The sequence below is a fragment of the Equus asinus genome, chromosome 12 (genome assembly GCF_041296235.1).
Source record: "Equus asinus isolate D_3611 breed Donkey chromosome 12, EquAss-T2T_v2, whole genome shotgun sequence".
Classification (NCBI taxonomy): domain Eukaryota; kingdom Metazoa; phylum Chordata; class Mammalia; order Perissodactyla; family Equidae; genus Equus; species Equus asinus.
Genome location: NC_091801.1, coordinates 61930320 through 61955341, shown reverse-complemented (window position 1 = coordinate 61955341; position 25022 = coordinate 61930320). Strand labels below are relative to the sequence as shown.

At 36.6% G+C, this 25022-nt stretch overlaps 1 long non-coding RNA gene across 1 annotated transcript in view; it reads left to right on the top strand.

Moving 5' to 3' along the window:
• The window catches only part of LOC139039921 (uncharacterized), a 212919-nt gene that overhangs the window by 100506 nt on the left and 87391 nt on the right, over window positions 1–25022 (top strand). The window contains exon 3 of the long non-coding RNA XR_011493304.1: window positions 20238–20318. This is a non-coding gene — a long non-coding RNA (uncharacterized lncRNA). The remainder of the gene's footprint in view (window positions 1–20237; window positions 20319–25022) is intronic.

Genomic DNA, 25022 nt, shown 5'->3' with positions numbered 1-25022 from the left:
CCCAGTCTTTTTGCACCATCTTCTCACCTTCCAGCGCTATATCAGACAATGTTCACTGCTATTCGTAGGGTTCTCATGGCCAATATTTTTGGAAGCGGGTGCCCAGGGCCTTCCACCTAATCTGTCTTAGTCTTGAAGCTCTGCTGAAACCTGTCCACCATGGGTGACCCTACTGGTATTTGAAATCCCAGTGACATAGCTTTCAGCATCATGGCAACGTGCAGCTGCCACAGATGAGAATGGACAGACAGATGGTGTGGTTCCCTGACTGGGAAATGAACCTGTGGCAGTGAGAGCTCTGAATCTTAACCACTAGACCACTAATAGTTAAGAAGACAGTTACCTAAATTGTACTTTCCATCCACATGTCCTTTTATTTCCACAAAGACTATGATGAGAACAATCTAATTCTCAACTAGAGAAGTACTGCACAGCCTATGAAATGAGTACACTCAGCCTACTGTGAGAATAGAAACTTCTGGATTAGATGATGAATATTGGAAATATTATGCATTTGTAACTTAAACCAACAGGTCTCACTCTTGAATGCAAAGTCAAAGTAGATGACATCAATTTGATGTGACAATGACTCATCCCCTAGTCTTCTTTCCTTCCTTCTTGGCCACATATGTTCTTTCTTCTCAGTGCAGTCATTTGCCTACTGCTCCCTTCTGATGAACTGAAGTCCTAGTACAGCAATGACCCAGTGCTGCTGTCCCCTGGCCCATGTCTAAGGTCACCTCACTTTTCTCCTCCTTCTTCCCAAATGGTGTATTACCTCACAGCCGGATGTTAGGAGGAAAACTATTTGATATGGGAGAGAGTTAAAATGGTGCAATGGTTCAGGATCTGGGATTAGACCCTAGATTTCCTTTTACTAGCTGAATGACATTTGGGTCAGTCTTGAGCCTCAATTTATTGGTCTCTAAAATGAAGATAAATCACTGAAAGCACTTACCATGCTGACAAAACATAATAGCTATTGTTCTTAACATTTTCAGGAGGATTTGCGATGTAGAAGATGACTTTATTCAAAGCCCAGATGAAACCCTTCCTGGTTAATTGTGTGTGTGTGTGTGTGTGTGTGTGGAGGGGCAGTGTGATAAAGTGAAATAAAGAATCTTAATTACAGTTGGAGTTTTTTACTAGTCAAGAGGATGGGAAGAAGGGGAATCGGTCATGTAAAGTGATAAGTTAAATAGTAAGTTTAAAATCTGCTCTTCTGTTACTGGAAGAGAAACTTTGTGATGGTCAGGTAAGTGTTTTATAGTATTGCCTCTCAATTGTCATTGCTATGTAGTTGGGAAAACTGGTCAATCTGCCTGGGACACTCCCGTATCCTTCTTTGAGCACGTTAACATCTGCCCACATCTCAGCATTTACCTTAAAGTCATTTCCTTCAGGAGGCTTCCGGTGACCTCTTAAAACCAGGTTGCACACCCCTCCTATGTGCAGTCACGGCATCCTCTCCTTCACGCAGTTCTAGCACAAAGCACACTTTATTGTAATTGTTCTTGGTCTCACACTCTGGACTGTAAGGTCCTTGAGAACGAGAGTTTTGTTCAACATTGTATTCTTAATGACTAGTGCAGTTCTTAAGTCATAGGAGACACTTAACATATTGTTGAATGAATGAATGAGCCAATTAAAATCTCCTTTTTAATTTAATAAGTTAAAGTAAGTGAGAGATTGAGAAAGACAGGCCACTGAGGGAGAACTGTATGGGAGAACAGATTAAAATAAAAGTAAAAGTATATTTAAAGTATGTTGGCCTAGAGGTGTGAAGACTATGAGGGAACATCAACTCTGACCTTAAAATTTGGAAGGCTCTGTATTCTCTGCCTTATCTTTAGTCAATTATCAAATGATAGCTGACTGCTTCTGATAGATTCTAAGGATACAAGGGGAGAGAAACAAGCTTCTTGACTTCACAGAGCTCAAAACACAGCGAAGAAAATACAAATGTTAAATATTAACAGTGTGATGTGGTTAGTGCCACACAGGACAGAGGACGTTCATCTAACTCAAGGTAAACAGGTTCCAGAAAGTATTCTCAGCACAACGCTAGAGTTAAATCTGAAAGGTGAACACAAAGGGAAGTAAACAAATGGACCTTGACCACCTCTGGTAAACATGCTCCATTTTTATCATGGGTGTCTGAATCCAGTATAAATTGGGGGCATAAGGAAGAAGAATGTATTGGTTCACAGAACTTAAGCATCTGGTAGGGACTTCAGGTATGGCTAGATCAAGCAGCTCAAATATTGTCTTCAGACTTTCTCTCTCTTTTTCTCTCTCTCTATCTTTCTCTACCTCTATCTTTATCTATCTCCTGGCTCTGCTTTTCACTTTGTTGACCTTTTCTTTCTTGAGTTTTACTCAAGGAGGCAAGACAGCCACCAGGAGCTATAGACACCTCCTCTAGATTACCATCTCACAAATCTTAGTAGAATGAGGAAGCTCTGCCTTCCTAAAAGCACCAATAAAACCCAGAATCAAGTCACATTGGTTCAGCTCATAATATGTCCATTTCTTAACAAGTCAACGTGGCCAGAGTGATAAACTGCCCTGCTGGAATGTCTCAAATCATTTGTCCACCTCTAGAATTTAGCGCAAGGTCAAGCTTCCTAATTCACATGACCTGCAAATGGGAAGTTGTGTCAATGGCAAAATGAGAGGAGAAGCTAATGCTAGAATAAGGCAGGCATGGACATCACACAGGCAAAAACCGTGTGTTCGCTACACACACAGAAAAACACACACCAGTGGACCTCAGAAAACATCTCTTGCATATGACTGTCTCTCATAACAAACCTATTATTAAATATTTTAGTATTACTCCTGTACACATATCCTCATATTAGAACATATACTTATGCACATAAACACAAACACATGGCAAATCACAAATTTCAAAACATGGTAAAAAATTCACAATAACAACAAAAGAGAGCTACTTTTATAATATCATAAATATCATTACACTTTTTGGTAGAGTCTATGCTAGCCAAAGTGCTTTATGCTTTGATTTTTCACTACTTGCATTACGGCTGGCTCCCTGGTGCACGGCCTGCAACTTTCATTATCAAATGTGATATGGGCATGACTTACACTCTGCATAGTAGTGGTCACGGTATTTTTTGAACTGGAAAAGGCCTTAAAGACCATATTGTTTATCCTCTTATTCCATAAATAAGAACTTAAGTCCAGAGACGTTCAATACCATGCAAAATGTACAGATTGGATGACGGGCCAGTTTCCTTGAATTATACATCAAATGGCATTCTCAAATGGAAAGGCAATATCAAACCAGGCCACCTCTCTCACCGCTTTCTGCACATGAAAATCAGAAAAAAGTAAAGAAGAACCAGGTGCTCTCTTTTCTGTCAATAGGAAAGCTCTCCATTATAAAACACTTAAAAATGCTATAGACCACAAAAAGTAACTCATTTTCATTATTTTAAAGCAAACAGAGGCTTTACTTTCTATTTTCATTATGAGTTAGAAAAGATTGTGGTCATTTTAGGAATTCTAATGAGTAGTACTTTATGGGGAAAGTTGGCTACATTGAAAAACAAGAACCAACACCTGATTCGCCCCTGCAAATTCTTAAAGAGATGTGACGAGGTTTTCATATGATATATTTCTACCTCTACTTAAATACTAAAACATAATGGGTGAATAATTAAAATGCAACCTTCAGTTTCTGTGTTTCAAATCCTAATCAGAATATTTCGTGTGACTGACTCAAATACGGCCGCTCACAGAACTATCACTGCCCGTGTGTTCTCAGCCATGCGACAGATGTGGCATGGTAATTTACATTCATTTACATTTATTCCAACATAAAGTGGAAAAATAGAAGGGAAAAAATTAAAATCATAGCCATATTATATAAACGGAAAAAATAAGAGAAGGAATATCCGTAAAAGAGAAGGAATATCATAATAATAAACCAAATAAATATTTCATTGCTTTGTCAATTTATACACTTGGGAGTTTTGTTATTTAACATGGATATTACACTATCAATAATCTTTTATCATTAGAAAATTTATAATGCATTTTCTTGTTCCCCTAAACATATTTTTGAGCTTGAGTAACGCAGCAAAAATATCAGACAGACATCCTCTACAGAAGATAATTCTAAAAACAGAATGAAATCTTAGATCTGTTTTATTTCCTGTGAAATCCTCTAATTCTTTAATCTTTGGATTATAGTCCATCCTACTAATATTCTTCTCTCTTTCTGGAAGTTGTTTTAATGCTCATAATTGACATAGATGATATGAGTAAATTGATATAATAAATAATCTTATATTTTTATTTTGGGAGTTACTTCACCCTTGCTCAGGAATGAACCGTTATGCTTTGCCATATGGTTTTAAGAACCTTGTTCTTCAGTCATTTATCTTCGACTTTAGTTCACCCCCCGATATCAAAAGAAAAAAAAAATCCCTGCAGGCATTCACAGTTATATTTCACTCTAATTACAGAATTCTTCAGCAGTATACTCTGAAACGTTAAATTTCTGAAATGGATGTTTTGGGGGTAGATTAAGGTGACAGCTATAACACTGGGTAGGACTTTGAAGTGTTTAAAAATTCCTCCCCATAAGATAAGCCTGAAGCTGAATTTCAGCCAAGGGTCTGTAATTGCCTGAAAGTGTGATGTTTTCCGTTTGTTTCCTCAAAGTTTTTTCCATTTTATCCACAGAGGCAGTATTTTTCTATTCCAAGCCTCATTTTTTTTCACGTTTTCCTACCATGAAGAGATCTTTGAGGGTCTATCACAGAGAAGAGTGATATGTTATGACTGAGGATCAGCCAGCCAATCAGTATCTAATTACCGATTATATGTATTTATAGTGCTTTTAGACAAAAATAATTGCTACAGATTAGCCATCCCTAGACAAGATGAACCCCTACGAAACTATTGGAAAAAGTACAAGCTTAATGTGTTCTTAAAAACAAACTGGAAGAAATGAAACAAATGATAATAATTGCAGTTGTGTCAAAAAAGTCAGTTGAAAGTCACCTATAGTTTATAGTAATGATTTCTTAAACAGGTTTATTGAAGTATATTTTCCACATCATAGAAACACCCACTTTAAGCATATAATTTTTAGTAACTATACTGAGTGGTACGACCATCACCAAAAATCAGTTTTAGACCATTCGTATCCCCTCAAGGAGATCCTCATGGCCATCCACAGTTAATCCGCATTCCCACCCCCAGGCAGCCACTAACAAACTTTCTGAATCCAGAACCTTGTTTTTCCTGTTTGTCCTATAAATGGAATCATACAATATGCAGTCTTTCATGTCTAACTTCGTTCCCTTGGTAATATCTTTAGGCCTCATCCATGATGCAGTATCTGTCATTATTTGTTTCTTTTTTATTGAGGAATAAGCATTTCATTGTATGGAATGATTTTTAATGGCAATGATTTTAAAACTTTTTTTTCACGGTGCCTTAAAAGCTATAAAGGTTGATGGATTAATTAAGCCTTGTTTTCCCAACAATCAGTTAACACAAAAGATCCTATAACTAAAAATGGCTTGAAAACCATGGGAGCTGCATAGTTCATTCACACAATAATTCAACAAATACTTATTGAGATCCTGTTATGTACCAGATACTGTGCTGCCCAGTGAGGCGATAGTAGGAAATAAGGAAGACATAGTCTCTATGCTTATGGCCCCCCATTATGATCCTTTAGGGGAGATGGGCTTTAAACAAATGTGTTTTGGTTAAAATTGAGATAAGTACTACTACATTAAAGTACAGGGCGCTGTAAGAATAAGTAACAGAGGCATCCATTCCGGTCTGAGACTCAGGAAAGATTTCCCTGTGGAAGTTGTGTTTAAGCAGAGATGTGAAGGACAAAATATTTGGATGGGTTTACCAAAAATAAAAGAAGACAAGTTTCTGCTCAAAGAACAGACTTGGAAAGGACTGATGCATTCAGGGAGCCAAAAGGACCCCAAGGTGGCTGAAGCACAGTGTTGGAGTTAACAGGGGGATGAGCACAATGCAGGAGGGAGGTTGAGAAGGGCCAGGGGGCAGGCTGTGCAGGGTTTCCAGGCCACTGTAAGGATCTCAGATTTTATCTGGAGGGCAAAGGATGCCATGGAAGTGTTTAAAGCAAGACAGTGATATGATTGCATTTGTGTTTTCCAAAAAAATCACCGCGGCTGTTGTATGGAGAATGGGTATTTGAGAACAACAATATCATAACAAATTGGTAGAATTAGCTCACTGCTAGGAGTTTTGCCTGTAATTTTTTCCTTGATAATTAATGTATCCCCATCCCCTAGAACTGTGCCTGCTACATAATAAGAGCTCTTACAGGTATTTTTCCAAAAGACTTGAAATAAAGAGACATCTGCATTCCAACGTTCATTGCAGCACCACTGGCAATAGCCAAGGTTTGGAAACAATCTAAATGTCCATCAGTGGATGAACGCATAAAGAAAATGTGGCATATACATACAATGGAATATTATTCAGCCTTAAAAAAAGAAGGCAATTCTGCCATATGCCACAACATGCATGAAACGAGAACATTATTCTAAGGGAAATAAGCCAATCACAGAAGGACAAATACTGCAATATCCTACTTATGTGAGATATCTAAAATAGTCAAACTCAAAGAAGTAGAGAGTGGAATTGTGGTTGCCAGGGACTGGGGGAAGGGGAAATGGGGAGTTGCTATTCAATGGGTATAAAGTTTCAGTTATGCGAGATGAATTAGTTGTAGAGATCTGCTGTACAACATTGTGCCTATAGTTAACGATATCGTATTGTACACTTAGAAATTTGTTAAGAGGGTAAATCTCATGTTAAAGGGTCTTATAACAATAAGAAAATATTAGTTGAACAAATGGATAAATGATAGTAGGCAACATCCCTGAATTTAGGAACAGGTTATTTTCATTTTAAATTACAAGGCATTCTTGATTACCTCAATAATGAAATTATTCTCGATCATTTGCTTGCTAATGTGTTTTATTGAGTCCGAGAGAAATGACAGCTAGCATGCCAAAAATAATGAATAGCCCCGAGTTTGGACAGGGAATGCATCTCTCTTCCATCATGTGTCACAGCAGAGAAATGGTGAGGATTCTGAAGTGACTCATGGCAGACCTACCTCACATAGGATAATGCTACCTTCTATTCAATTAGAAATGCAAACTCATTCGAGTCAGAAAACAAAACAGACCATTGACTATTGGAGGAAGAGGACAGAGAACCAGCCTTTTCCTCATGTCAAAAAGAATCTGGACTTCTGACTCTTGCTACTGGTAACACTGTATGGAGGAATGCTATTACATCATGGCTGCTCAACACCTGCTGAGTGAGGTCTTCCTTCATCAACCTTGAAATTGGTTCTTTCATCTCCAGACTCTGCAAAATGTAAAAACAGTTCCCTCTGCTCTGGACTATCTGGTTGCTATAAACAGATTCCAAAACCCACTGCTGACATATTTACTAGGAACACTACTTATGCTGTCTTCTCAAAGCAGAGACCTAATATCTTGGGATGGAAAACTGGTGACAACCTTTATTATCAGTGCCAATTTTCTTTTTTCTTTTAAATTTTTTAAAATCTCTACCTTTGAAACATCCACAAACTATTTTAGAATTTATTGTGAGAAAAATCTTACCTGCCTACTTGCCTCCATTCATCAAAAACTTGGAAAGGGTTTATACAAAGCATGAAATGTCCCTTTGGATTTTTACTAATGGATTCATGTTGCTAATAAACATTAGGGGCAAACCAAGGAAAAATGGTGGGATGTTTATTAGACTCACTTCTAAGAACCTGTTAAAAATAAATGGAATCATTTAATGATTGAATGTGCTTGTTTACATTTCAAAGCTGACTAACTTAAATTTAATCTTTGTTTTCTTTCATTAGATGCTATGGCAGTTCTATGTCATTACTTTAATTAGATGCATTAATAAGCTTTTAAGACACCTCTGCACAGAAGTGTATGCAAATTCAGGAGGATGAACCCGAGTCTGGTGAGGGATGTGTCCTGCTTCTAATGTGTGCCAGTTACGGTTTTTTTAGTCTTTTTAATATTCTCTTTAATGTATGTATGTGAGTGTTTACTAGAGCCAGTAAGAAATATTAATCCATTTTAGTCCTCATTTGGATCTCTAGAATGTACCAAACGTCCTAGGAGAAACTTGAGATCTTTATCTGCATTTCATATAATGAAGCTAACACTATGGTGCTGAGAATAAAGAGAAAAAATTAAGCAAGCATGGATTTGCTCCTGCAGGAGAGAAAGAAGGCTGCACACATACCCATAACATAAATTGCTTTTTAAGTAGATATTCGCTTCTTATTTATCTCAAAGGAATGTAAAAGAGAACTTGACGTTCATTTTGGGATCAGCTATCTCTCTAGACTAGATGAGTACTTGAAATCTCTTGGATTGGAAACCATGCATAGGCCATCTGAGATTTGGAGGGGCCGTGGATTCTTTGGCTTAAAATTTAAGATAGGTGTGAAACATTTGCACAGCTAGATTTGCTGTCTGAGTTACATTACATTTGACCAATCACTGATACAATAATTCATGTGTTTTCATGTGGAAATGAAAGAGATGTGTGGAAAGCATTTCAGTATTCATTATTTTAAGGTTTGTCTTGAGCCTTAAAGGAGTTTCTAGATTTCTTTTTATTGTTGTCAATTTTATATGCATTGATGTAACTTTTTTCCATCTGGGAATTACCTTTTTCTTACACATCTGCATAACAAAACTTGAACACCTAAGCAAAGATTTACCAATATGTAATTTATAGCATCTATCAGCATGAACTATAAGATTCTTTCTTAAGAAACATTATATAATAAATGACTCCTATTAAAATGGTCTAATTAGTTTTAAGTATTTAACCAGCATTAGCAGAAAGATTCAAAATCCAGTCCACCTAGACTGCGTATTAGCTTATAATGACTTAGGAGTAATCAGCTTTCCCAGATGGCTTCACAAGGAAGAGAGAAAATAAAAATAAAACAGTTTAGAACCAGGTAACTAACTAATTATGCACAAATTATTTGTAAACAGCTTTTTTCCTTTGAACAAAAGAAATAAGCTTAGCTGAACTGAACTGAAGCTCTCATTGCCAAACCCACAACAGAACCATTTTCTTAGAAGAATAGTCTTATATTATGGATGTAGTGATGAGTAAGACACCAAGCTGGGCAGTGATCAAAAGCAAACTGATATTTGCGCTAGCTAATTTGAATGGCTGGGCTTTGGGGCAGCTGGGATGGAGTTCGTATCTTTTTTTTTGAAGAACAGAGGCCTTTGTCTGAATTCTGAGTGAGATGCTGGATTGCAAACAATTGCATCCTTCCCCACCTCCTTTCTAATAGCTACAGCTTTTCAAGGAGGTCTTTGCTTCTGTCATTCTTCCCTGCTTTGAAGGGATCTTGGAACACAAAATAAATGCAATTGAAGAAATTGTCTGAAAATTTTGTGCCACATTTCATGTCTTCCTTGGCAATGATCTCATTTCAAAGTTATTCTTGGAGTAAAGTCAGACCCATGTTTGCTTTGAAACTAATTGGATATTCTCTGAGTCAGTTTTGTTTCTCATTATCATTATATTAATTGAAGTTCTATAGTAGTCAGTAGAGGCTATTGTAGGTCAGATATTGAGTTAGTGCTTGACCCTGGCTCTCACTTATTCATTACAATAACTCTATAAAGTAGATGTTATTATCCACATTTTAGAGATAAGAAGACAGACTTGCAGAAGTTAAGAACTTAGCCAATTTAAACAGCTACCAAATGGGAAGACAGGAATGGATCCACATCTGCCTGACTCTTATGCTCCCTGCTCTTAATCATTATGCTACAGAAGAGAAAACATTTTCATGATCCTCATTTCTCATATGAATGACAAATTGGTTGCTCCAGATGACAAGGATTCTGAATACAGTGGCTAGTTATACAAAGGCCAAAATGTAGAAGGCCATAGCAAGGGATTGAGCTGTGCTGCCTCCACTGTGTCCAGAAGCTGCACTGCGATCAATAATCACGTTCATCTTCCTCAAAAATTTGGTTCATGAAGCTGCTTTGCAATGATTGTGATTAGCTTATCCATATCCTGGTTCATAAGTGCTGTCTTCTTTACTTGAAATTCCTTCAAAATGAAAACTTTCGAAATGCAGCCCTGCCAGAGAACATCTTTCACATGCAATTGATTCTGCCGGGCCCTGAGACTAGCAGAGGACACTGTGATGATCTAGAACAAGAGAAACTTTTAGGCATATGTGCCCAGCTTTGAATTCCAGCTCTGCTGTGTTAACTATCTTTGTGACACTGGACAATGTGCTTAACTAGGACTCGGTTTACTCAGTCTGGAGAATTAGTGATGAAAACTAAATTAGCGAGTGTATGTACATAATCAGGCATGGGATGTTTCTTTTCTTTCATCAACTCTATTTCTCTCCTTTGTCCTTCCCTCATACCATTCTTTCCTTTTTTATTTTTCCTCTCTCTCTTGTCTGCTCCATTCTCATTCTCATTTTTCTTTCCTTCTCATCTTTGATTTGATATGGGGGAAGGCAGGAAAAGTGGTTTCTGAACTCTCCAGAAGCAATTCTATTTTGCTACTACCCGTTTAGCTCCTTATAATGGTCTCATCACATAAGCTGCTTTGAACTTTTCATCTGCAGATTTTAAAAATAATAGATACCTGAAAAATAGCCACTAAGGTGAATCTGTTGAAAATGGATTCCACGTTTCCGGATAAATATTGAATTTTGTTGCTCATTTTGTCTTTTTTTCCCAAACAAAATCACATGAGAGCAATTTTCACTTCATATGTGACTTTTGTAGATTGACCATGATGAGGATGAATTTTGCTAAAATTTTCTATGGCCTCATCGATTTTCCCAAAGCATTCCTTAATGTCTTGCTGTACTAGTTGCATTCTTTTCAATTACCTAGCACATAACTATCCTTTTTGATGTTATCTTTCTCAATAATTAGTAAGGATGGATCCAAGTTTTGTGGGACCCTTTAAGAAGAGGGCAGTATTACGAAAATAAAATGGTCAAAAAATGAATACTTATTTAGAATGAGCAAAAGAATCACAATAAATTACAAATTTAAAAAGTCTGACAAGTATATCAAGCATCATAAAATCCAGAAAATTAAAATATTTTTGTTAATTAACTGCTTGACATATGTGTATAATAATTTTTCCTGTTGCATACTACTTGATTGCCTCTTTATTTGACAATGACATTATATTTTCTGTAGTGAACAGAAATATATTTGTCTTTCCTCCAGTATGACTGATTAATTGTTTCTATTATTGATGGTTTAGAAGATTTTGTTTCAGGTCCTTACTTGATATTGCTAATGTCAAATACCTTTTAGGATATGTGCTAAATTCTGGAAAAGCTTCTATCAAGTTTTTTTTTCCCTGCATAAGCAGTAAGATTTGTAATAATTTTCCATAGACTAGCTTCTGGCTCCAGCCAATTGTTTTCATTTGGGACTGTCTGCCCTGTTTTATCAACTATGTTAAAAGAACCCTGAAATGATATTTTATGTGAAAATTCCTGACTTCTAAATATTTATGTGGATAAACAAAATGTGTTTGTTGGTCTACACAATGGAAAATGACATCACACTTTAATTTAATTTTTATATTATATTATATTTATATTTTATTTTTATTCTTGGCATTTAGAGTTTTGTTGGTTTTTTCATCCCTCGATACTAACAATTTTAAAAAACTTAAATTACTTTGTACCAAAAAATAATTTACAATGGTCATTTTATACATTTATAATGCCCATATTTTGAGGTCAAAATGCAAATGTAGAGGCAGTATAGAGGGATGAAATGTTTTTGTTTAAGTTGGAATGCAACCAATAAATTCACCAGCAGGAAAGGACACAGGTGGAAAAGACCAGAGTGAAGCTCTATCGAGCATGGAGCAAGAGCTGGGGTCCTATTTGCCTGTGTCTAAGAGAAATACTAGAATTCCACACCTATTTATGAAGGAATATTCTTAGCAAACCAAAAGGAACGTCCTTAATGTGATAAAGAGCATCTACCAAAAGATTAATACCAAACACCATATTGAATACCAAAAAATTGATACCAAACTTCCTACTGAGGGTAAAACATTGAACGCTTCTCCCTGATGTTAGGCAGCAGGTAAGGACATTTTCTACCACCTTTTCCAGTCCACATTTTACGATGGATTTTCAAGTGGGAGACCCATTCAATTCCCTTTTCCTCATTCTTTTCCAGTTTGTCTTCTGTTTTTTTCTGAGGCTTCTAAAGAGACATATTGGCTATGACTCTATCTCAGGGCTCCATAAAAACTTTCATTTGAAAAAAGCCTTTCTCAACCCAAAATACAACAATAGAAACATAAAAATCTTCCACTCTTCCAAACTACTGCTCTGATTGCCATTATTATAATGCATGCCTTGTCCACTGGGACTAATTTCTCCAACAGTTTTTGTTACCTTTGTCTGAATCTTCTCTTCTTTTTCTATATTTCTCTGAAATTTTAGTAATCAAATGTTTCATTAAGGCCCCAAATAATTCCATAAACAAACAAAATTCGAAAACTGTATTTTATATTTTACCTTTAAAATAGTAATATTTGCTTATTATTATTATATGTGGTCCCCCGCAGGTTCCATCTCTCTTTTTTTGGCTTTAATAACAGATGAAGAATATATAAATGATAAAGCACACGTCTTCACTCCCTGTAGAATGAGTTATCTGCTGCCACATAATAAATTACCTGAAAATGTAGTTGGCTAAAAACAACAAACACTTCTTAGCTCATAGTTTCTGTGGACCAGGAATTCAGAAGGAGCTTAGTGGGGTGGTTCTCCCGAGATTGCACTCAGGGTGCTGGCCTGGGCCACAGTCATCTAAAGACTTGATTAGAGCTAAAGGATCCGCTTCCAGAATCACTCACGCAGCTGTTGGCAGGAGGCCTGGGTTCCTTATGGCTGTTGATTAGAGGCCTCTCTTCAGTACATGGCAGCTGGGGTCCCCCAAAGCAACTCATACAAGAAAGGGCACAAAACTGAAAGCAAGCAGAAAGCAGCAGTGCCATTTATGACCTAGTCTTAGAAGTGACATGCCATCTTTGCTGCTGTGTCTCATTGGTCACACCGCCCAACCCTGGTATGATTTAGAAGGGAACAACACAAGAGCACGAATACCAGGCTGGCGACTGTCCCTGACAAAGGGAATTCCTTTCATATTTCATCATAACTGTTCATTTTTGTCTTGGAAACAGTTGGTGAAATCAATTAAAATGGATGAACCCTAAAGTCTGTTACAATTTATATCATGGTTAGTTAGCCATTTTCATAAATTTTTAACAGTGATTTTCTAATTGGCAAAAATAGGGCAATACTTACATTTAAATACATGTCTAAGAGTATCTAGCCAATTTTTTAAAATCTTTCTCTGTTTAACATGAAAAGATTTGATATTAGATTCCAAGTAATTTTTTTGCACTGACATTGAAAGAGCAATGGATGAAAGTTTTATATTCTTTCAGAATAAGTGAAGTCTGTAGTGGATAGTGTGCAAAATTTTGTCACTTTGCAATCCAAGTGAAACAAAGAAAACTCAGACTTATTTTGAGCAGGTTAACTCAACCCGAGCCTATAGCCCAGCTACTGACTCGGCCATAATTATGTGCTAATCGCACGGGTGTGCTGTTTTGTGAGGCCGTAAACCAGTTTCCTGAGTGGATAAACAAGGAGGTTGAAAGCTGAGGAGCTTAACCTATCAAGGAACTGCAATTTTCTTGTAGAAAAAGAGCAGACCTACCTGTTTTTGCTATTAGAATAAGAGTGAGAATTCCTAAAAAGTGAAAGAATGGGTCATTTTCAAAATTGGCAAAGGGGAGGGACCAGTGCTGAATGCAGAAAAGTGTTTCATATGCACAGCCTCGATGTGGAGTATCTTCTGTAGAATTCAACAAGAAATACATTTGTCTACTTGTCAAATACTTTCTACCTGTAAAACATCTTTTATACAAGCACTTAAACTCATAAGCGTTAGAGCTGAAATAAGCTACAGATTTCATCTACTCTACCACCAACTCCCCACCCACTCACACTACGAATTTTGTAGATGAACAAACGAAGACTCCAAAATTGAAGTAACTTGTCCAAAGCCACGTATCTAATATAGAAGAGTGATGAAAATGCAGATTCTGTGTTCCAATTGGCTTGAAATGGAATCCTAGTTACACCCATACTATTTGACTCTAGGAGATTTAAATTCTGTCCAGTTCGATCCGTTCATCAGTAAACAAAGGAAATAATCCCTACCACATTTATAAATTCTGCAAATATGAGGCAGGCCATGAGGTTACACTGCTCACAAAGAGTTTTTGTCTGTAAAGGAGATAGAGGCTAGTGTTGTGGCAACATAGACCCCAAATCCAATTTGTCATAGGTATTCATATATGAGCTTTGCATAGCCATGGGAGAGAGAAGAGGGAAATAGTGGTCTAGGTGGAAAGCACAGCACGTACAAAGGTCTAGAGAGTACAGGGAGCATGGCATTGCAAGGAATGGTAACACTGAGTGACGCTGGTGTATAGACGGAAAGCTGGGGAGTTGTAAGGACTGAGAAAATTAATGTAGAGGGTTTAACATAGTGCCCAGTCCATGATAAACACTCAGTAAATGAGAGTTGCTGTCACTAATTTTATTGTTGTTATTATTAAACATTAAAACTACAATTGAGAATCCAAATTCCCAGTTGAACTTACGTTTGATTTTTAGTGTCTTATTTAATCTATCAAGGTGATTTAATGTAAAAGCTTTTCCAGTGACAAATATCTATTGCTTACCTACTGTTTACCATGTTCTTCTCTAGGCACTGGGAATTCAGCAAGGAAAAAGCAGACAAGGCCCTGGCCTTTCCAGAACTTACCTTATAATGGGGAGAAATGGATAAAAAAAAAAAAAAAGGGAAATAGATAAATAAATGAAATAATTTCAATTGGAAAAGTGTTATGAAGAGACTAGAACTAAAGGGGTGATGAAAATGGGGTGTGACAGAGTGACAGGGGAATGGAGAAGCCATGCTACTTCAGCTAAAGGCAATCAGAGAGGACTTTCGGAGAAGATGACATTTGAGCTGAGACCCAAAGAACAAGATGAAGCCAGCCAGGCAAAAACCTAGGAGAAGAGCATTCCAGGCAGAGGCCTTGGTTCAGATCCAGCCGGGTTTGAGAAAGTCAACCTTGCCTCAAGAGAAGAGGAGACAGGAGGGAATTAGGAGTCAGAGAGACAGAGTATAGAAGTTAGAGGATAAAAAGGGGTCTTACCCGGTAAGTGATTGGGTTTTATTTACATATATTGGAGAGCTCTAACCAGAGGCATAATGTACTCTGATTTACACTTTAAAATAGAGCTGCTCAACTGTGGCACTATGTGCATTTTAGGCTGGATTACTCTTTGTTTCAGGGGCTAGCACATGGAATTATAGGATCTTTACAGCATCCCTGGTCTTGACCCACTAGATGCCAGTAGCAGCCCCTAAGTTCTGAAAATGAAAATTCTCTCCAGACACAGCTAAATGTCCTCAGACAGGCAAAATGTCTCCCATTTGAGAACCACTGCCTTAAAATTATATCCTTGGTCACTATGGAAAATTGGCTAGGGAAGTGGAGCCAGGGAGAGGGCAAGGGTATAAGCAAAGAGAATATTTGGAGGCTACTGCAGCAATCCAGGGGAGAAAAAAGTGATCATGGTGGAGGAGTAAAGACGGTGAGGGGTGGGATACCAGATATATTTTGAATATATTTTGGATAGTTAGAAAATATTTCACAAGTCAAACTGACGCAACTTGGGTAACACGTCAACCATACATCTTGATTTGCCCAAGAGAGGCTCGGTTTGCCCTTATTTTCCTGGTATAATAATTAATAGTGCCCTCCTTCAGTTTCAAAAGTGTCCTCATTTGCGCTAGTGATGCTTGAGTGACAGGCCTGAGATGTCTACTGTATTTTCCAATATTATCTTGTCCATTTAAGGGCCTTTCATTTTTCACAGTCTTTTCTCACCTAATGGAATAAAGAGAGCACAAGTAGATATTTATATAGAGTAAGGAACAGAGTAGTTCAAACGCAGATAGAAGAGAAATATTATAGACACTAGTCTAGTCATTTGGAGTGTGTTAAATATAGCTTTATAGTTTAAATTACCATTCATTTCTGGGCTTTTTACAGATAGCATCTGGGTAAAAGAGAATGAGGTACATATAATAGCAGTGTATATATTTGTTCATTCCATTTAGCATATCTGAGGGATTTTTTTGTTTCCATCAGTTACGTAAGATACAAATATAGTTAAAAGATTTGAACAAAATGTGAATTTGTAAAACATTTTTTAAAATTTACCAAGTAAGACCATGTGTAATTTTTTCAATTTTTCTGTCTGTGACTAACTAGTAGTTGGAGGCTTATGCTACTTTAATAAGATCGAGGCAATGTTAGTCCTCGTGTGGAATGGGAAGGACACTTTGCCAGCATTATTTTTAAAATAATGCATGTTTTGGTGCCCACACACAAAAAAAGGAAGAGCAAGGAGGTCAGGAGAAACGTGTCAGCACAAATCCATCTCCATTAGTGGAAATAAATGATGAACAAAGAAAACACACACGCCCATGGGACCGTGCGTAGGAAATACGTCACATCCAGGACAGAATGTTACCACAATGTTCAGAAACACTCTGGTGACTTTTTTTCTATTATTGTGCATTAAAGGACTACATGTGAAGAAAGCTCCCTGACTTAATCCAAACTTTGCTCCTAGGAAATTGTTCCTCTTATTCTCCTCACTTTTCAAAGTGCCTGAGACTCAGAAACACTCAATTTGTGAAAGGTGACATGACTCCTGACGGAATTCCCTTCCACCCCCCCCAGCTCCAAAGTCCCTCTTCCTTCCATTCTACCTCCTCGCATCATGATATTCATGAGGAATGATCTGTTTTGTAGCTGGGAAGCTGAAATTCAGAGTAATGAGATGATTTGCTCAAGGTCCCAAAGGCAATTGGTGAAGCAAAGGCTTGAATGGAAGTCATCTAATTCTCAGTCTAGTTTGTACCAGAGTATTTGGATGCTGAGAGTGTTAAAATTCACTGAGTTACTCTAGCGCTTTCAACAGACTCACATAATTTATCAATGATTCATTTTTCTCAAATAGTCTCAGTAAATTAAGAAAAACGTTTTCACAAACCAAAGGAAGAGGCATACTGTTCAACTCCATAGCAGAGGTACTGAAGGAGTGCTTACAGCTAAATGCCTATGTTCTGTAGCTTGAAGCACAGTTGAAGATTGACAGAAAACTTAGCTTTACTCTATGGCCTTTACAATTAGTAACCTGGAGAGAGTGCTTACAATTGTATGGTGATTAAACATATCAACTTTGGAATCTGAACAGCCCCAGGTTAAATCCTAGATTGCCTCTTAAAACCTTCTAACTCTATAACTGTATCTGTTTGCTATCTACAAAATGAGTATAAAACAATATTTATATCAAAGGATTGTATTGAGGACTAAATAAGATTTTAAAAAGTAAATACTCACTAGATGTTAGCCAATATTATTTACTAAGTGTTCCAACAAAAATCTATTTGACCACCTGTTTTTTCAGTGGCTTTTGATGATCAAAGAGCTTTTCTGGAGATCTCTTGACAACTTATTTCTGGATCTTCCCTTTTATGCATAAGTGAAACAATTACTATGGACCCTTTTGAAATAATCTGTACACAAATCTTCCTTTCTCCCTTTAGAGTCATAGATATTTCTGGATCTGAGAGAAACTTAAAAAAAATAATCTGGGGGCCAGCCCAGTGGCATAGTGGTTGAGTTCATGTACTCCACTTCAGTGGCCCAGGGTTCACAGGTTTGGATCCTGGGCACAGACCTACACATCACTCATCAAGCCATGCTGTGGTCATGTCCCACATACAAAACAGAGGAAGATTGGCATAGATGTCAACTCAGGGCAAAACTTCCTCACCAAAAAATAATAAATAAATAATCTGATGTTATTCTTTTATTTACAAGCAAGTAGCCTGTGAAGTTTGGTGTGTAAGGACTTGCCTGAAGTCCCACAGAACACGACAGAGTTGGGACAAGAACTTGGCTCTTGGCTCCTTGTTCTCTCTTCTCTCCCAACAGTATCATGTTATCCTGATGGAATGTGTCCAGCTTATTTACTTTTCCAATTTATTTTCTCAGTTTCAACAAAATGCAATAAAGCAGAAACAGCTCTTTTTATTACTGTGGTGGATGGAGTTAAAAAGAAACTCAAATTTTCAAATTATCATTTTTTCATTTTGGCTCCCAGTCTTTCCCAGGTTACCTTTAAATACGTCAAAAAGCTAAGTATATATTGATAGTAGATTTGCCTAGGGGAGGTTTAGTTCATTCTAATTGGCCAAACACTTTCAATTTATTTCTACTAAACACGCCTTTGATATGGAGAGATTTATTGCTCTTCTTTTTTCCATTGAAAAGATAAATACAGTCTGAGATCAGAAGGGACTTCTTGTAAACCCAAGAAGTTTTCCAGATTGATGGGTTTTTGTTTGTCCTAACTTGTACTGGGCTTTTGCCCTGACCCATTCAGTGTGTTTCAAATATATTTTATTTTACTTTCTTTTTACATCTTTCTTTGGGTGACTGACCTGTGTCTCTGTTTGTTTCTTCACTAATTTGTGTTAACTGCATATTGTCTAAACCAAAGGATTAAGTGGGGAGTCTGTATTGCTCAATAAATTTGCCATACGCTGGGTAGGCCAGCTTGTCTCTGTTTGGAAAACTTGAGTGTTTTACAGTTTATTCTGGAAAAACTTATGAACCATACAAAAAGAACTACTTGCTGTCTTGAACTTGGGATACCACAAAGGACTAATCAATTAGAGCTTCCATTCAGTCATAACTGAAAACAGCGTTGGGTGAGAACATGCTCATTTGCAAATGAGTAGTTGGGCAATAGTCTCTTGATAATCCCTTCTTGATCAATTCTGTATGTGCCCCATTTTTAAATTTCTTTCTTTGTTATTTTGTTTTATTCATAAGGTCTAATTCTATTTCAGTCCCATGCCAACAGAGATCTTTTGAAGAATCCCTTTTCTCCCCAAGGGTCTTGACCAACTGAGTTTCCATTGTCTTCTATTAACCCATTTCATGTTCAGTGTTGCATCTCCATAGATGCTTCTTCATATCTCTCCATCTCCCCTTGAATGATGTGGCCTAGAAAAAACTCCAGATACTGAATTATTGCCTCCCCCTTCCAAATACTTGTATTTTAATTAATGTGAATTCATATCAAGACAGGCACAGCCACAACCACTCACGTCTATCTCTACCCCTCTACCCCTACTCAGGATAAATTAGCATATTCTCTACCTTGGCCCATGAAAGCCTGGGTAAAGGTGTTATTCATCCATTCAACAAACCAAACATTTGCTTCTTACACAGCACCATGGATGCAAAGATGAACAAAACATGGTCCATCAAGCACAGGAGACATGTAACTTACTAAGGATGGAGATAAAACTAGAACAATCTGGAAGACCACGGATGTTTATGATGTACATGATAAACATAGCTGCACGTATCACCTACTTCTTTGTGAAATGTCATTCCTAGTCAATTCCGAGTCTCCGCTTGGTGAAATGTGGAGAGTTATTCCTTTTGTGATCTCTGACCAAAATGCTAACACATTGGATTGTTAAATATTTCTACACTTACCCTGGGGGAAATCATATCATTAGCAATATTTGTAAATTTGCCAAGCATTTTGCAAATGATGCTCACTGTTCTTTGTATGACGTGAGCTCTGATCCGTATAAAAGAGGAGAAATATTTAAAGAACTATTAACACAACTGTGAACACTAAGACTTCCATTTGGTGAGACCTGGGGAGTTATGGTAATGAAAACATAATGTACTGTCTTTTTTTCCTTTTTTCAGTTTCTTAGCAAATATGAAGTTGTATGTTCCGAGGAACATGATCTGAGATACAGCTGGAGGCTGAGTAGGGCTCAGGGTCTGACTAACAAACAAGCAAAGTTAACGAAATTTAGGTGCTTTTGTGAAATTAATAGTTGTTTTTACATTTTAAGTTTTACATGAGAATTTGAATTATTGATTCTGAATCCAACTCTTTATTCCCTTTATTTAAGGTATTATTACTTCAACCAGGAAGAATGTATTTTCCCAAGGGACATCAACAACTATGCCTTGAAATGAAGAGTTAAAATGTTGTAAGTATAAGGCATAAATTGAATGAAATCTATCTTACAGTGACCAAGGTCATTTTTAAAGAGGCAACAAGGTTGCTATAACTCTCCAAATTTTCATTTGCAGCTCTTTTTTGCCCTAGTAGATACTTTTTTAAAAAAATTACGTTTACTTAATTCTTGGATCCAACATCCCAATTCCAGGATATTTTAGCAATTTCAGACTAATCAAAGACTAAGGTGAAATATTTACAGACATATTTTTAGAAAGGAGTCTTTCTGACAAAGGTTCCTCCTCATTTCATTTCCTCCAATTTAGTTTTTGCCCAAAGCAAGATGACCATTTTTAGAAGTATGAAGTTTGGAAAGTAAGACAATAGGCTGCTCATAATTTCTTCCAGTCCTTCCCCTTTATATGTATGTCCTAACCAAAGACTTCTACATCTCAGGGTTCCAATGATCACAAGATTTGTTATAGCACATCTTATAGCAAGACTATTTAGACAATTTATATCTTTCAACATCTTTCAGCATAGTGGATTTTTAAAAGATGTCCTAGTTTACTGGAACTGATGAGGAACAGAAAAGTGAAATATGGTTAAATCTTTTAAGTTACTTTCTGAGACCTTTTCATACTAAAAGAAAAATTACCATATAACTTCGGAATTTCTTCTAATTCTTCAAACATTGATAAGCATTTGTGATTAATTTTGTTGTATATTTTACCTAGCATGAATAAGAATTTGAAAATTAATTTGAGACCTGCTGATAAAATGACTGCAAAAAGGCATTCTGAATGTGCTAGAAATCAGGACATTTATTGATGACTCTTATTAGCAAATAATGGTATCCTGACTTGATCCAGCTGAGGCATGAGAATTTACTGACTTATGATCAAAATGCAGGCGAGGGGGCTGGCCCCGTGGCCGAGTGGTTAAGTTCGCGCGCTCCTCTGCAGGCGGCCCAGTGTTTCGTTGGTTCTAATCCTGGGCGCGGACATGGCACTGCTCATCAAACCACGCTGAGGCAGCATCCCACATGCCACAACTAGGTGGACCCACAATGAAGAATATACAACTATGTAACGGCGGGGGGCTTTGGGGAGAAAAAGGAAAAAAATAAAATCTTTAAAAAAAAAAATGCAGGCAGGGGCCTATGTAGATCTTAGAGACAATTAGGTCCACAAGCCAAAATTCCTCCCAATTTCAGACTGTTTTTTTCAAAAATCAGTGCAGGGAATGATTAATATGATTGTGGTGGTGATTTTCCAGGTGAATATACATTTCAAAACAGATCAAATTATACACTTTAAATATGTGAAGTTTCCCAATGTTCATAGCAACATTATTCATAATACCCAAAAGGTGGAAAAAAGCCAAATGTCAATCAACAGATTAATGGATAAACAAAATGTGGCAAATACCTACAATGGAATACTATTTAGCCATAAAAAAGGAATGGAGTTCTGATACGTGCTACAACATAGATGAACATTGAAAACATTATGCAAAGTAAAATAAGCTGGACATGTTCTATATGATTTCATGTATATGAGGCAAATTCATAGAGACAGAATAAAATAGAGATTGCCAGTGATGGGAGGAAGGTGGATGAAAGTTATTACTTAATGGGTACAGAGTTTCTTTTTGGAAAGATGAAAAAAGTTTTGGAAATAGATAGTGATAATGGTTGCCCAACATTGTTAATTTACCTGGTGCTCCTGAATTGTACACTTACACATGACTAAAATGGTATATTCCACGTTGTATGTCTTTTACCACAATTAAAAAACTTCACTATTGAAAAAAATAAAATTTAAAAAATAGGGGCCAGCCCAGTGACATAGTGGCTAAGTTCCCACACTCCACTTTGGCAGCCTGGGGTTTTGCAGGTTCAGATCCCGGGCAAGGATCTAGCACCACTCGTCAAGCCATGCTGTGGCAGCATACAACATAAAAAAGAGGAAGATTGGCACAGATGTTAGCTCAGCAACAATCTTCCTCACCAAAAAAAAAAAAAAAAAGTCTAGTTTAATGTACTTCAATTATACCTCAATAAATTTGTAAAGAAAAGAAAAGAAAAATATGGAAAGTCCCAATCTTATATCCCTAATTTTCCTCTCCAAAGGGACTGAGATCTACCTCCTCTGGCCAAAATTCTGAGTGCTTAATCTGGCCAACTTCAGTCAAAAGTCATTGCCAGCCCATCACTGTGACCAGGGAGGTGAGGTCTTTGAGAAGACTGCCACTCCAATTCTAGCTAACAATTAGAAAAACATTTCCTCTCCCTCTCCAAAAAAATGGAAGGGCTATTATGACCAGAAAAAATAATATATGTGCCCTATATTTGAATCTATGATTTTCATGGGGAAAATATGCAAGAACACATCAAGTCAGCAGAATTAAAGAGAAGTTTTGCTTAGAGGAAAGTTAGCAAAAGTTATATCCTATACATTTTTTAATATTAAAGAATTAAAAACCACGATCAGGTTTTTTAAAATATTGGGAAGGTTTTTTGATGAAAAGCTGTCATCCATTTTCTCAGGACAAGGCAAGTTGGAGGAAGGGAAACCGTTGGAGAGGAGGGAAAGACTAACATTAATTATGAAAATATACTCTTCTCAACATTCGGATTTAGAGATTATGAATTGTTACTTTTGGAGGGTCTCAGTAGCCTTAAAGAAACATTACTATTTAAGCAATAGACAAGCTTTGCTGGGAAATTTCCTGGTTTGGCAAACAATAGTAAAAGACAGTGAACACTAAATTTGAGGGGGATAATCATTCAATTAGTGCAATACTTTTTGGTATCTTTCCATTTTCTTTTCCTTGGGAGAGTTCTAAGTCATTAGCAGGGCCAGGCAAAGGGAGAAAGGAAAAAGATAAGAGGAGAACTAAGTTTTTTTTTTAATCTATCGTGAGACAGACACTTTAAGAGTTTATGCATGTCATCTTATCTAGTGCTGACAACCTGAGTTTTATTAACCCCATTTTACAAACAGAAACTGATGCTTAGAGAAATTAATCAAATTATCCATATTTAACCAATACGGTCAGTGCTAAATCTGTCAAATTTCAAAGTCTATGCTCCTTGTCTTATACCAAGTTGTTTATAGCTTACAGTCAAGTTGAGTCAGGGTAAAAATGAGCAGAATTTGAGATCTTTATTTAGTTCTACAACTGAGTATGGGAAAACCAACTCGAGAAGTCCTGCTGTTCTTTACTGATAGTGTCATCTGTCCATTTTCCTCCCTTTTCCTTTTTCTTTTATATCTCCAGTTAGCCAGAAGCTTCAGTAAGTAAACATCATCAGAACTGTGTGAAGTGGAACCTTTTTAGATTCTCTTTCTCACTGAACTCCAAGATCAGTGATTGTATAGTTTTTTTGGACAAGGATAAAACCATGTACTAAAGTTTCAGTGTTGTAAGGTGAAGAGAGTTTCTGCCATCCACACAGCTATCACCAAGCATTTTATCTATATGATCACATTTCCTTTGCATAATCCTTGAGATAACTATTATTATCCCAGTTTCATGTAAGAAACACATAGCTTAGAGAATAGATGCATTAAAATTCAGATCTGACCCCAAAGCTCAGACTTCTTCCATAAAATAAACAGAATAATGACATGTGTTCCATATATGAAGGATTCTCTCATCAGAGAGTTTGTTGTGTAAGCTACTCTAAAAGACTTGATTTAACAAAGACGTAGTAAGGTCCTGATTTATGCCAGTCACTGGGCTAGGTTCTTGGATAAAAAGAGGACTAAGACATTCCCACCCTTCAGAAGCTCATAATCTTTTGCAAGAGGAAGATTGGGACTAACTTGAATATACCAAATGGTAACACAGTCTTCATATAAGAAAGGCATAAACAAATTAACACCAAAGTGCTAATCTTAAGATCCCCTTTTCTTATTGTAAAAATACGTATGTATATATCCACTTTCCACTTCTATTTTGATTTCAACCTCTTACTAAAGGAACCTGCTTTATAAATAATAAGGGACAAGATTTAGCAAATATCTTCGTATTATTCAAGAGTAAAAGGTTTCCTTACAAATCCTTATAAAATATTTTGAAACTTTTCTATGATTCAAATCTTTTTCCAAATGTTTTGTCACTTCAGAGAAACTTTTGGTTCTGAAGCACTAATGTTTCTTTAGTATTATATTAAGTTACATATTTTTCTATAATTTTAAACAAAAGCTAAGTCTTAAATGAAAACAAAAAAATGTATGCATTTCAAACAAACGATTTAACCAGAAATGTCTCTTCTATTAGACTTGTGACAAATCTGATTAGGACATTATAAGAATTATATAATTGGTTTCAGAATGGAAACAATTTTTCATTAATATAAACTAGCAAAAATATTTTTATGATCTTCCCTTGTTCCAATATGAAAATCAACTATAGGCAAACCTAAGCTGGCTGTAGATGGTCCCCATGTAATTTTGAAGATTTCCTTGACACGCAAAATACCTCCTTGGCAGTTTAATTCCACAATTAGAGATTTACTCTTACGGCTTAAGATTTCTTAACCCTTATTAAAATGTAAACATACATCTTGAACTTTGCCAGTTCAATGTTTACTAAAGTCAAATATATACCTAAGCTTGATACTACAATTGTTCTAGTAGATGTACAACCAGCAGAAATATTTACATGTGCTCACGGAATAAAAGGTTCCAACTGCACTATTTGTAATAGCACCAAATTACATAGT